Raw genomic sequence first — 12,229 nt, 5'->3', positions numbered from 1 at the left:
GGGAGTCGTTTCAATTCTATTAACGTATTGTAATTTCAGATTTTCCGTTTCTTCTAGTTTCATCGTGATTTCTGCTTGTTCTAATTTGTCTACTAGTTTTCGAAAATCTAAATCGGGTTCTCGAATTGAAGAAGGATGGGATGCTCTCTTTTTTATTGCTATTTTCCTTAATTGTGGTGTTAAGGTCATCATTAAGATTTCTGTCATCTTTGTGTTTTTATAGTCATGTGTATTTAATGAATATGCTTTTCGAACTAGTGTTTCGATTCGTACTGCTATTTGCTTGATGGTTTCGTTTGGTAATCTGCGAATTTCATTACATAAAACTCTTTGTTGTTGTTTGTTTCTTTCGGAGTCAAACATTTTTGAAAATTCCTGTGTAAACCTTTTCCAGTTTGATTTTATTTCTAGAGGTAGTACTGAAAACCATTTTTGGGCTGCGCCATCTAAGGTTGTTTGTATTAACGCTGTGCGTCGATGTATCCAATTTTGATGTAGTGGCGTATTAATTGGTTCAGGTCCAATATTTAAAATCAGGTTTGCTGTTACTGCATTTAAATAATCTTCTACAGAGTATTCAGGGTCTGTTCCTGTGAAAACCATTAAAGGTTTGTTTGATGTTATTGATGATCCACCCATAAGGTATGGATTCATTGTCATTTGTAATGATTCTGCTGCATTTGGCATTTGAGAAAAATTTGAAAGTTGGTTTCTTGTTATTTCATGTTGTTGGAGATAATATGGGAGTGGTATTTCATTTTGCATTTGTGATGCTTGATACGAGTGTGCAGTCATTGGATTTTGTTGTTGAATTGGTTGAAAAGATTGTGTATTAATTGGATTTTGTTGTTGAATTGGTTGTTGATGTTGTGCATCTATTGGTTGTGGAGAAAAATTTCTATGATTTGTACGTGTTCTCTGTATTCCTTGTCTACGATATTCTTGAGTATTTGGTGCAAATATATCTGGTTGTAAGAAATCATCATCTGAGGATAAATAATCCATTTGATAAGATGTCTGTTTTTTATTTTTATTTTGTTGAAAAAATGGGTAATTTTCACTGTGATCCTGTGGAGGATTTGGTTGAAAATTTTTGGAATTATATTGGGCCGTTGGGTTATCCCAGTTTCGAGGTCTTGTATATTGGTTAAAATTTCTTTGTGGTTGATTATATGTTTTTGATGGATGTGTATAATTATAATTATGGTCTGTAAAGTTGTTTCTAGTGAATGTTTTGCGTGTTTTTGATGGTATTGTCATGGGTCTGTATGTTTGGTAATCCATATGTGAATATTTAGGGGCAACCGAAGGTTTAACGGTTGATTGTAAGGTTACCTGTGTTTGTGAAGGATTTGTATTTCTTGGTGTTGTTAAATTTGGGCGTATTGGTGAAATACTTTGTTGTGTAGTTGTTGTGTGTACAATTTCTTCATTTATGAAGTGTGATGGTGTCTGGATATCTTGTTGAGTAAGATTCCTAGTTCCATTGAGGTTTTCATTGTGTATAACTGTAGAGTTTAAACTATTATTTTGTGTATCGGGCAAAAATGTATTATAGTTTAATGGTGTTGCATCAATGGTTAATGGTATTACTTTTACATAATCTCTTATGTAAGATATCGTACTTATTGCTTGACTTGAGATTGATTGTGGGAAGCTTATAAATGCGGGATGAGACCATTCGGGGTCCCAAACATAATCTGATTGTTCTGTGATAGCGGTATCATCGTTCGAGTTTTGGGGTCTAAAATTTTTTCTTGCTTGTGCAATTAAATCAATATTGTGTGTAAAATAATCTATTATGAACCATGCCAAAATTTTTTGTAGATCGTGTTTTGTATGTTGTGAAACGTCGTTCTTCGTGAAATTTTCTTTAATGATGTTTAAATAACTAGAGAGTAGTGTGATTTCATGTCGTACTTTCAAATGTTTAGATGTTTCTGTCGGTGAGACATTTGTTATTGGGATTTCGTTTTCTAATATCGAAATATAACTATATATTATTGCGAAAACTTCATTGGTGAATATGGAGTTTGCTCTTTGTGAGTTATGATATTGGATGCTTTTTATATATTCTGAAAAAACTTTTGAAAATTCTAAATCAAGATCGTCTGTTTGAATTGTATATTTTCTATTATTATGGTTTGGTGAGGTGAATTCTATGGAGTAGATTCCATACTGTTGTGTTATGTTGCATATATCTTTTAAGTAGTGATCTATGATTTGTCTTTTGATTTTTACATCGGGGAACTCTGTTTTACATGGACTGATTCCGGGTTCAAATAAATTTACGAGTAAATTTTGACAAAATATGTGTTGTCCTCTATCAGTATCTGCATCTACTATAAAAGGAAAGATTTCATCATCATCTGGAGTTTCGTCACCTGGGGTGTGCGTTGAACTCATTTTTCCGTTCGATGACTGTTAATATGTAATTATTAATGTGTCGAATTGGTTGATTCCAATTGTATAAATGTACTGGTTTGTGTTTATACTGCTTTTTTATTCTTCTTTTTCCTCTTTGTGATGAATTTGAAGTTGTTTCTGAGTCAGAAAAATATAATTGATCGTGAAGTGGGCAATTTTTATCTATTGATTCTTTTAGTTTGTAAAGTTCGTCTAAACTGTTGGTTTCTGATTCTGAAAATGCGTTTCGATTTTTTGAAAATCTTTTTCGTGTTATTTGTCTTTGTTTAGTTATTATTTTCCTCTTTAGTGTTTGTCGTTTTGTGCGAATGTATCCAACTGTTTGTGTATGAGGTGTGATTACAAGGTCGTATTTTTTGTTATCTATTTCACAATTGTGTAAAACGATTGTTTGTTTATTTCCTAGGTTTTTAAATGACATAAGGTTTAGAATGACGGATGCAAAGGGTTGTTAAATGATTTCTATTTTCCTAAACTGTTAGTTCTTACGATTTTTTGGTTAGCTTAACCTGGGTCTGTTTGTTCAGGGTTGGAGAGAAAAGTATATCGATTCCGAAGAATGATTTTTTACTTTCTCGTGGCTAGTATAAGTTAAGGTGTTAACTTACTTAATCTTACTTAGGGGTAGTGATTGTGTTCAAGGGTTGGAGAATAGTAAATCGATCCACAAGGTTCAGGTATAATTAGAACGCGAGTAGTTCGTTAGATACTATTTTAAACTTACTAAGTCTAAGATTTATCCTGGGTCTGGTAAGAGGGGGGGTCAAGTGAAGGATGAATAACCGAAGTTCTTCACTGTTTATCCTAATTTGAATGATTAGTTTTGTTTAAAAATTTCTATTAGTCTTGGGTCTTTAGAAAGGGTTGGGTAGTGAATCGACGTTTGAGGTCGTTAGACACTAATTAAGTGGGTGGGGGAGAACAAAGTTGTTCTGTTTGATCCAAGGATAAGCCTTGATGATCAAATTTGAAATTTAATTAAGTAGAAAATAATTTAAGATCCAAGGATAAGCCTTGATGATCTGGTTTTAAAATTAAGTGAATTTAAGTTTTAATAAAATTTTAAATGTGTGTAAAGGAAAGATTTAGTGTTTTGATGATATTAGTGGGTTTATGATTGCTGTTATGTTTTAGGTGATGGAGCTGGAACAACAGGATGATTTATGATTTCTAACCATTTATTGTCATGCTACTAATTTTTATTTTTATTTTTCAATAAATATTTTTCAAACGTATTTTGTATATTACTGCAGAGTTTTAGGAAAACGATCTTAGATCTTTTTATCAATCGTTATTGTATATTAATAATTTTGTTTAGCGCCTGAAATGATTTTGAAGATTAACTTCAAGGTTTTATGTTTGCAAATGAAAATCTAAATTCATTGCCAGTAGTATTCTAAATATAAAAGTTTGTTCTGGCTTTTGCCGAACTATCATATAGCTATATGGCAAGTTTCTACTTTGTCGTATGTCGTCTCTGGTTCGAGGTCTTCTTCCAATTCCGGGTAGTTCTGTTATGGTTCGGAATATTGGCTCTGATCTATTGAGTCGTAGAGACATTTCGATTAAATTATTGTCGTATAACATTTTTTAAATGTTTTTGTCTAATTTCTAATCTATTTTGGTTAATTCTAAGCTATTAAGGTCTTGTTCGAGACTTATGGTCGCACCAGATGAGTTAGGACCGATGTGGTTAACTCATAGAGTAATTTCGGATAGGGTACACCGTCTGCTCGTCACGCTATCTTTTTTTCGGCCGGATAGATTCGTGCAACTTCTTAGTCTAATACCGATCCTAATCTTACTCTTATACTATCTAGTCTCAGGTTGTTTAACTAGTCTCTGCTAGGCTCAATAGATCTAGGGTATACTGGTTTATTGCGGCTGCTGAAGTGCTCGGGAGAGTCCAACTAATTTCTAAGTTAAATTCAAATCTCTCTGGTGCTGAAATTACAAGTAACTTCAGCACTTACAAATAAGTGGGTTGTTAGTTAGATGGATCATGATTGGTTAATATTAAATACTTTACATTGGTAAAACATTTAATTTATCCAATCATAAAATGTAGTTTAGATCAGGTTCCACCTTTCTTGGCCACTGGCCTTCCGACTAAAACACGTTCTCAAAAAAACTGGGTATTTTCAATTATCTGCCCTGTCAGTCCAACTAAGTTCAGAAAAGCGAAATCAAATTACTATTCCTGACGGACCTGGGTGAGATATAGTTCAGAACTGATGAAATTTATTTAGAATTTGCCGTAGTTGGAATATGAAATTTTCTATTATAATCCTTCTTGAATAATTTAAATGCAACAAAAAAAATTTACTATTAAAATCTACACACAACCACCTACACAAAAACTAATATAGGATTTTCTTGAGGGCGATGTTCTGTCGAACTTTTTTGTCGAACTTTTTCGGGCGGCTTGTCGAAGGTGTCGAAGGTTGGTTTTTCGAACTTTTTTTGAAATTGATTAATTAATTTTCCGAGCTCTTCCAAATCACTATAACGACCCTAATTTAACAAAACATTGAAAGAGCACGTCCTCTAATATGTTAACCAAAAAATTGCGCTTTTTAATGCGAGCCGCTTCTCGTAATTAAATCAAAAATGCAGCTGAAGCTTCATTGAATGGATGTCGTGAAATAGAATCAAAAGAGGGACCTTTTGGGTGTTGGCGGGTCGAATGACTGAAGGGAGAAAAGCCCGCCTCTCCACAAAAACCCACCCCCCCTAAATTCATCTCGGTGTTCACGTCTCTGTTTTATTCATTTTTCTGGTCATTTCGTTGAGTAAAAACAAACGAAACTTGATGATTGAGAACTCAAAAAAGCTTTCAGGGAAACGGCAGAGCAGAAATGAGCGATAGGATAGCGTTAAGGTTTTGGTTTGATAAATAACTGTGGAACAACGTTGAGTATCCTCCCCTTCTTTGAAGTCCACTTATGAAATGAGTAATAAAAGCAAGCGATTGTTCCTAGCCACCTCGGTCACATCGGAAGCAAGGCTCGTTCATGACATTGACTGAAAACAAAACAAGCACAACTTTTTTTTCTATGTGCTTTGATTGAATTGAATGAAATGATTATTTCGATCATTCCAATTGTAGAAAAGTTATCAAAGAGTAACAGAAACGCAATGAAAAATTAACCAATACATTCATAATTTTATGTAATAATCATTCATAAGGTTGAGCCATTACGCATTTACTTGCAATATCAAAAAAACCTACAAGTTAATGACCAAAGAACAAGTCATTTAAAAGTAGAACCCACCTCACTTGACATAAACTGCGAGTCTTGAGGTTTTTGAAATATAACTTTAAAAATACTTGAAAACTGGGCAACTAGCAGTCTTCGATAAACTATAAAAAACCCACATTAATTCTGTTTTCGTTAACATACCAAACTCATGTTACTTTTAATCAAAAACTTTTATAATTTTAATGTAAGTTTCAAAGGTTTTACTTCTTTTTGCGACTTTTTACATTAAGAAATCATTTTTTATTTCTATTTGTTCGCACGCACGCTACTTCTTTTTTCGATTTTTTTCGATTTGTAACCAACTTGCTCAATCAATACGAAAAAACTTACCATTTTGTCTTAAATTAAAAATGAAGAACCGAGAAAAAAATTCTTGTAAAGTAGAACCCACCTCGGCTGATATAAATTGCATGTCTTGCGACTTTTGTTGTTGTTGTTGTTGTTGTGAATTTTCAGTAGGATACTGATGGGATGATATCCCCAAAGTTCTCAAAATTTTGTCCAGTTATTTCGGCACATGTTGCAGTCACAGAAGAGGACCTATGTGCACTTGTTTTGTTCTGAGAATTGATCGTCGAAAAACTTCCACATCGTCTGTATCAACATTCGCTTTAAGCCTCGCATTTCTCGAAATTCAATTTTCTGATTTAGTCGGTTTATTAGACGGCACGTCCTGAATGTAAACTCTCCTCTAGCTTTTTCAGTTCTGGTCTTGTTTAGGTTGAACATTTCTTTCGTTCTTCCTAGATTTTCAATTTTTGCTGGGAGCATAATGTGATCGTTTTCTTCATGCATGAATTTCGCCATCATCAGTAACTCGTTCAGCTGGAGAAACAACGCAAGAGGCAGGATGTTTAACAATCTCAGCTGCTCTGTATAGTCAAAATCGTTTCCCGTGATCCATTTTAAGACTTTCTTTTGGAACCTTTCTAATCTCCCTAAGTCGCTTCTCGAGATATTGCAAATAATTAGACCATACGTTAGAACAGGAAGTATTAAGGATTTGTACAGACCAAGTTTTATGCGCATTTTGACTTTGAATTCTACGGATGCAATAGAACGTTTTATTCGCTTTCGACATTCTTGAGTCAATATGGGTTGTCCATGTATAATGTTTGGACACATGTATTCCTAGATCCTTTATCACATTCGAGCTTTCCACTGCTGTTTCACAAAGAATGAATTCGTGTTGATTTCCTCTGAATTCGACTTTAAAACATTTGTCCAGTGCCAGACTCATCTTGTTTTTGTCTACCCAGTTTTTAACGCTTTTAAGGTCCTGCTGGATGTCCTTTGTGTCTACATTCACTGCTAGTAATTTTAGGTCGTCTGCAAAGATAAATGGGTCACTAAATTTCAATACTTCAGGAAGATCATTTATGAAGATACAGAAGAATAATGGACCAATCAACGATCCTTGTGGTACGCCGCTTGTAATTTCTAAAGTTTCTGATGAGAAATTGTCAGCACGAACAAATTGTTTCCTATTGCTGAGATAGTCTGCGATTATTTCAAGGAAACAGCCTCCAACTCCAATGTTGCTCATTTTCTTTAGTAGTTCATAATGTGGGACTTTGTCGAATGCCTTAGAGAAGTCGGTATAGAATGCGATCACATGGTTTTCAGCGTTCTTTTCAAGAGCTTCGTGGATTTGTTTCAAGAAAGATAACATGTTTGTAACAACTGAACGGTTTTTAACAAAACCGTGCTGACTTCTTGTGAGAAATTTAATGAAATGGTCATACAACGCTGGATACATGCATTTTTCCAGGAGTTTACTCATGATATTTAGGAGTGACACCGGCCGGTAGTTTCCATTAGTCGTTTGTCACCTTTCTTGTAAATAGGCGACACAGCCGCAACTTTCCCTTTATCTGGTATTTTCCTTACCCTCTTGATGTTTTTAAAAACGCAATGCAAAACTGTGGTCATTTCTCTGGCCGTTCGCGGGAAGAAAATTGGTGGGAATCCATCTGGGCCCCGCGATTTTGTTATGTCCAGCTCTGTTATAATTTGGTTCAAATATGTTTTTGAGATACTGAAGTTACTCAATATCGTGTTTTCGCACTTCATATCACTGAGGTTGAAGCTTGATTTGGGCGAAAAGACAGAGTGAAAATATTCATTCAAAAAGTTCACTTTTTCTTTGGCTTTGGTAACAGCTATTTCGTCCTTGATCATAGTCTTTGGGAGAGTTTCTGATTTTTTCAGACTCTTAAAGTGTTTGAAAATTAAATGTGTGTTACGAGTGGACTTCAAATTTTCCTGATAGTTTACTCTATCTTCCTCTACTGCTTCTTCCACCATTTTATTTAGAGATAGAATGAGATTTCTGGGGTAGCTTGTAGGTTTCAATTTGTATATTCTAGTTTGTGTTCGCAGTTTATTCATGAGGTTTAAGGTACTTGGCGTAACCCATGGCAGAAGTGATTGGCGACGTCTCGTTCTTCTAGGCACATGTTGGTTTACCAAATTTTCCAAATAGTCGTAAAGTTCCTCGCACATTCTGTTGATGTTTGTGTGACATACTGGTGAGAAAGGCTCACTTAGTATTGATTTCTTGATATCGTTATAGTCCACGCTACCGAAGCTTCGAAAGTTTTCAATAGCGACTTTTACCTCATGGTGAGGACATTCAATTAGAATGCTGATTGCTTTGTGGTCGGAGCAATTGTAAATTTTTGAGAAATTTTCGTCAGGAATCGCATGAATGTGACAATTTTTGAATAATGTAATGTCTAGGGTGTTTTTGCCACAAGTTGGAAAATCTATTGCCTGCTCGAACTGATGTTGCTCGATTAGTTCAATTATTGAGTTTTCTTAATTTTCCGTGCTACTATAGTCAATCCAGTTTGCATTTGGAAAATTTACATCTCCGCAAATAATTGTTGCAGTTGATTGATTTGATTTCTCAACTTCATTTAATATTTGTGCGAAATCGCCTAGACAATAGCGATATTTGCTGCTCGAAGGTGGATTGTAAAAACAGCAGACAATAATTCGCTTATCGTTTATTTGGATGCTGCAAGTTAAACAACATTCAGTTTGCTTATTTGGCAATAATTTAGATGAAAATGTTTGTTTCACTGCCATTAGTACTCCACCATGCAAATTTTGATCTTTGGCTGTTTGTCGTTCTGATCTATAAATACTGTATTCATTTAGCATTAGTTCAGATGATGCAATGTTTTCATTTAACCAAGTCTCGCAGAGACATATTATGTCATAGTTTGATGTTGCTATAGCATTTGCAAACTTCATTCGTCGTTCGAGATTTATGAGACTTCTTACATTCATTTGCAGGATGTTGAGAAAGCCTAGTCAAGCATCATCTGCTTGTTCTGCTTCTATCATCTCTTTTTTCCCATCATTGAACAGCTCGAAATTCCTGATTTTGATTTTCTCCTTTGGGACTCCTTCGTCTAGAAGTTCTCTTCGTCTTTTTAAGCATAGGTTTTCCTTCCTCGCATCATCTTTCGATAATGCTGGCAGAAGGTAAATTTCCTCATCTCGCAGCTCATCTCTTTTTTCGAAGCTCTTTGCCAGCACCAATCGTGCTTCATGTTCCGTTGACAGAGTTATTAATAAGGTTCTTGACTTGATGCGCTCTTTGCTGAATTTCCCTAGCCTTTTTATTCCTTCAATTTGTGGTTTAGCTCCTAACTTTTTTTGTACCTCATGTACTTTTTCGGTTGTGGGGACAAAATCTTCGCCTTTTGATTTCTCGGGATCTTCTCTGATCCCCTGTATACGGAAGCTTTTATTGATATTATGATGTATTTCTTGTTTTACTTCTTTTCCAGCTCCTGGTTGAGCTTTCACATCTTTAACAGGTTTCACACTGAGTACATCTGCATAGCTTTTTTCCAATTTTTCGCATGTGGTTTTTGTAGCGTTTTCGACTTTTTCATCAACCAATGCCGTCAGCCTTTTTTCCATATTTTCAAGACGTGCTTCACTATTCCCTCACTCTCTTTTTCAATTTTCTCGTTCATTTGCATCATGGTCCTACACTTTATGAAGTTATCTCTTTCGTTATTAGTTACACATGTGTCGCATAGAAGCATTGCGTTTAAACCCAAGTCTTTTATGCCCTTGATGGCGGTGTTAGTAAGACCAGTGCAGGTGCTCTCAAGATGCATTTGAGCATTGCAAGATACACAACTGAAACATCTGTCCCTGGCATTTATGGGTTTTTTGCACGTTTTGCAATTTTTAGTCATATTGGTGGATACAGAGAGAAGGAGAAAATGGGATAGAGAAAATTTATTTACAATTTGATCCAAGCCTGAACAATTAAGCCCAGTCCCGTCACGAATTGAAATTTAAATTTGATCCAAGCCTGGACAATTAAGCCCAGTCCCGTCACGAATTGAAATTTAAATTTGATCCAAGCCTGGACAATTAAGACCAGTCCCGTCACGAATTGAAATTTAAACTCATGTTTTATTTCTGTTCTCGTTTCCTTCGTGCTTCTCGTTGTTTTTTTGACGGTTTCTTTTTCTTCTTTATGATATCACTCAAGTTGCTATTGTTGTTTCGTATTATAGCTAAAATTTTGATTTCAAGTGCGGTTTCCTGATGCAGTTCTCTGTATCCTTCAAGTAGATCTTTGTCCTGTTGTTTCGAATTCGAAATTATGTCTGTTGTAACTTGAACAACTGGTATCGGAAGTTTCTTTAGATCTTCAAGAATATAGGGTGCACCGTCTCTCGGACAATAGACAAGGCCTTCAATTCGAGGATGCGAATTGATTAGGGGTTTGATTTCTGATACTTGTTGATTGGCAGTAAGGGGAGTCCTTGGATTGAATGGATGTTTTGAAATCGAATTGTTTATTACGTCGTGCCAGATAATTACAGACTCGTTTCTATTAATTTCGTCTCTCAAGATTTTTCGTACAATTTTATTCGATTTCGATTTGGGATGAAACGTTACTCCCTTCTAATGGATGACGTCTTCTTGCAGCTCCTCGTTTCCTCCTACTGATGCCCAATCTTCAAGTGCCAGATGTAATGAGCTCGCTCCAATAATCACAACCATGAAAAAGGGGTCACCACGGCTACCCCGCAAATCATTTAACCTGAAACTATTTAATAAGTTTTAGGTTATAAGTACAAAAAACTTAAAAACTGTGAGACTAGCAGTCTTCGACGAACTCTGAAACTCCGCATTTTTTTTGTTACATACCAAACTCATGACGTTTTCAATTGAAAACCTTTATGATTTTTCTGCATTCAGATTACATGTAGATTTTGAATGTTTTACTTCTTTTTGCAATATCTACGTATACAAAATCTTTTTTCTATCTCTATCTATTCGCACGCTACCTTTTTTTTTGAATTTGATTCTATTGTTTTTATATAGGTTTGATTTGTGACCAACAAGTTAATTCAACGCGAAAAAAAATTTAAAATGCAATTTACAACTTACAACGCGAAAAGAGACAGCAAAGGTGGGCAATCAGATAAAAGTAACTTGGTCAGAACAACAACTGTGATAAACTTTAACTATAATGTTGCACTGATGAATACAAAGAGTAGGCGATGGTCTGTGCCAATCCTTTATTTACAGTAGTCTATCTTAATTGCGACCTATTCTATACACCTATATTTCAGTCTGGATACTTACCAACTAAGACTGTACGGTTTTATGGATTAATTAAAAAGAGATATAAAATGAAGCTAAAATAGAAGTGAGTATAAATTGGGTTAAACAGCAAACTAGAATAACGTTACTTATTATTTTGGATTGAGCGTTCATGATCTTAACCGTTTTTCAGATTAGATGTTAACTTATGACGTCCTGCTCCGAAGAATCGAACGGGTAGGTACTGCCAGTGGTTGTTTTTTTTTTCACCAGTGTTATTCTGATTCTTCTGCTGACTTCTGCTGCATATCTATTTACCTCTTCCACAAATAATTTCGTACTCTTAAGAAAAATTCTGAGTGAATTTGAGAGTCTATTTTATTAATTGATAGTTAATACTTGATGAAAAATTACACTATCGCTCCTCGCCTCAAAATACTACTTTATATGTTAGAACAGACGAGAATAATAAGACAAGTTGTCTTTGTATGCACCTGAGTCTTTGTATGCACTTTTTCTTCAAAGTTCCCTTATAAAATGGGCTTGCTAATTTAGCCAGTCTTACTAATTGTAGAGCAAAAACAAAAGAGAAGAAATGAACACGAAATAAAAATGTTTTAAAAGTTAGCTATTAAAAAAATATCGACTGAGGCTATCTCAATCATTTGTAGTCTTAATATTAGATTCAAGCAGCAATATTAGTAATAGACCAATACAAGTATTAGATTACACAGCAGTTCTCAACCGCTATCAAGTAGTAACCACATTATTTCTAAAAAAAAATTCGCTTTTTTGAAGTGTAATTTGCCGAGATCTTTGATGAAGAAAGCAAGCAATCTAGCATATCATCTACTGCGATGTTCTAAGCGTTTTTTTCATAAAGATTATTCTACAATATCGACAAAAAAAATAATTTGTAAAATTTTTTGACATGCGTTTTCTAGAATAGA

General features: G+C 34.7%; 2 protein-coding genes across 5 annotated transcripts in view; one reads left to right on the top strand and one right to left on the bottom strand.

The window, feature by feature from the left end:
* Positions 1-10,794, bottom strand: part of LOC134851799 (CD109 antigen-like) — a 385,923-nt gene extending 375,129 nt beyond the window's left edge. For all 4 annotated transcript variants that reach the window (XM_063868031.1, XM_063868033.1, XM_063868034.1 and 1 more), the window contains exon 1: positions 10,782-10,794. The gene's annotated coding sequence lies outside the window, so the exon portion shown is untranslated. The remainder of the gene's footprint in view (positions 1-10,781) is intronic.
* Positions 1-12,229, top strand: part of LOC134851802 (recQ-mediated genome instability protein 1-like) — a 234,447-nt gene that overhangs the window by 22,660 nt on the left and 199,558 nt on the right. The gene's annotated exons all lie outside the window — the stretch shown is intronic.

This window comes from Symsagittifera roscoffensis, chromosome 7, assembly GCF_963678635.1.
Source record: "Symsagittifera roscoffensis chromosome 7, txSymRosc1.1, whole genome shotgun sequence".
Taxonomy (NCBI): Eukaryota; Metazoa; Xenacoelomorpha; order Acoela; family Convolutidae; genus Symsagittifera; species Symsagittifera roscoffensis.
The sequence above is the reverse complement of the archived record's forward strand: the minus strand, read 5'-3'. Positions and strand labels throughout refer to the sequence as shown.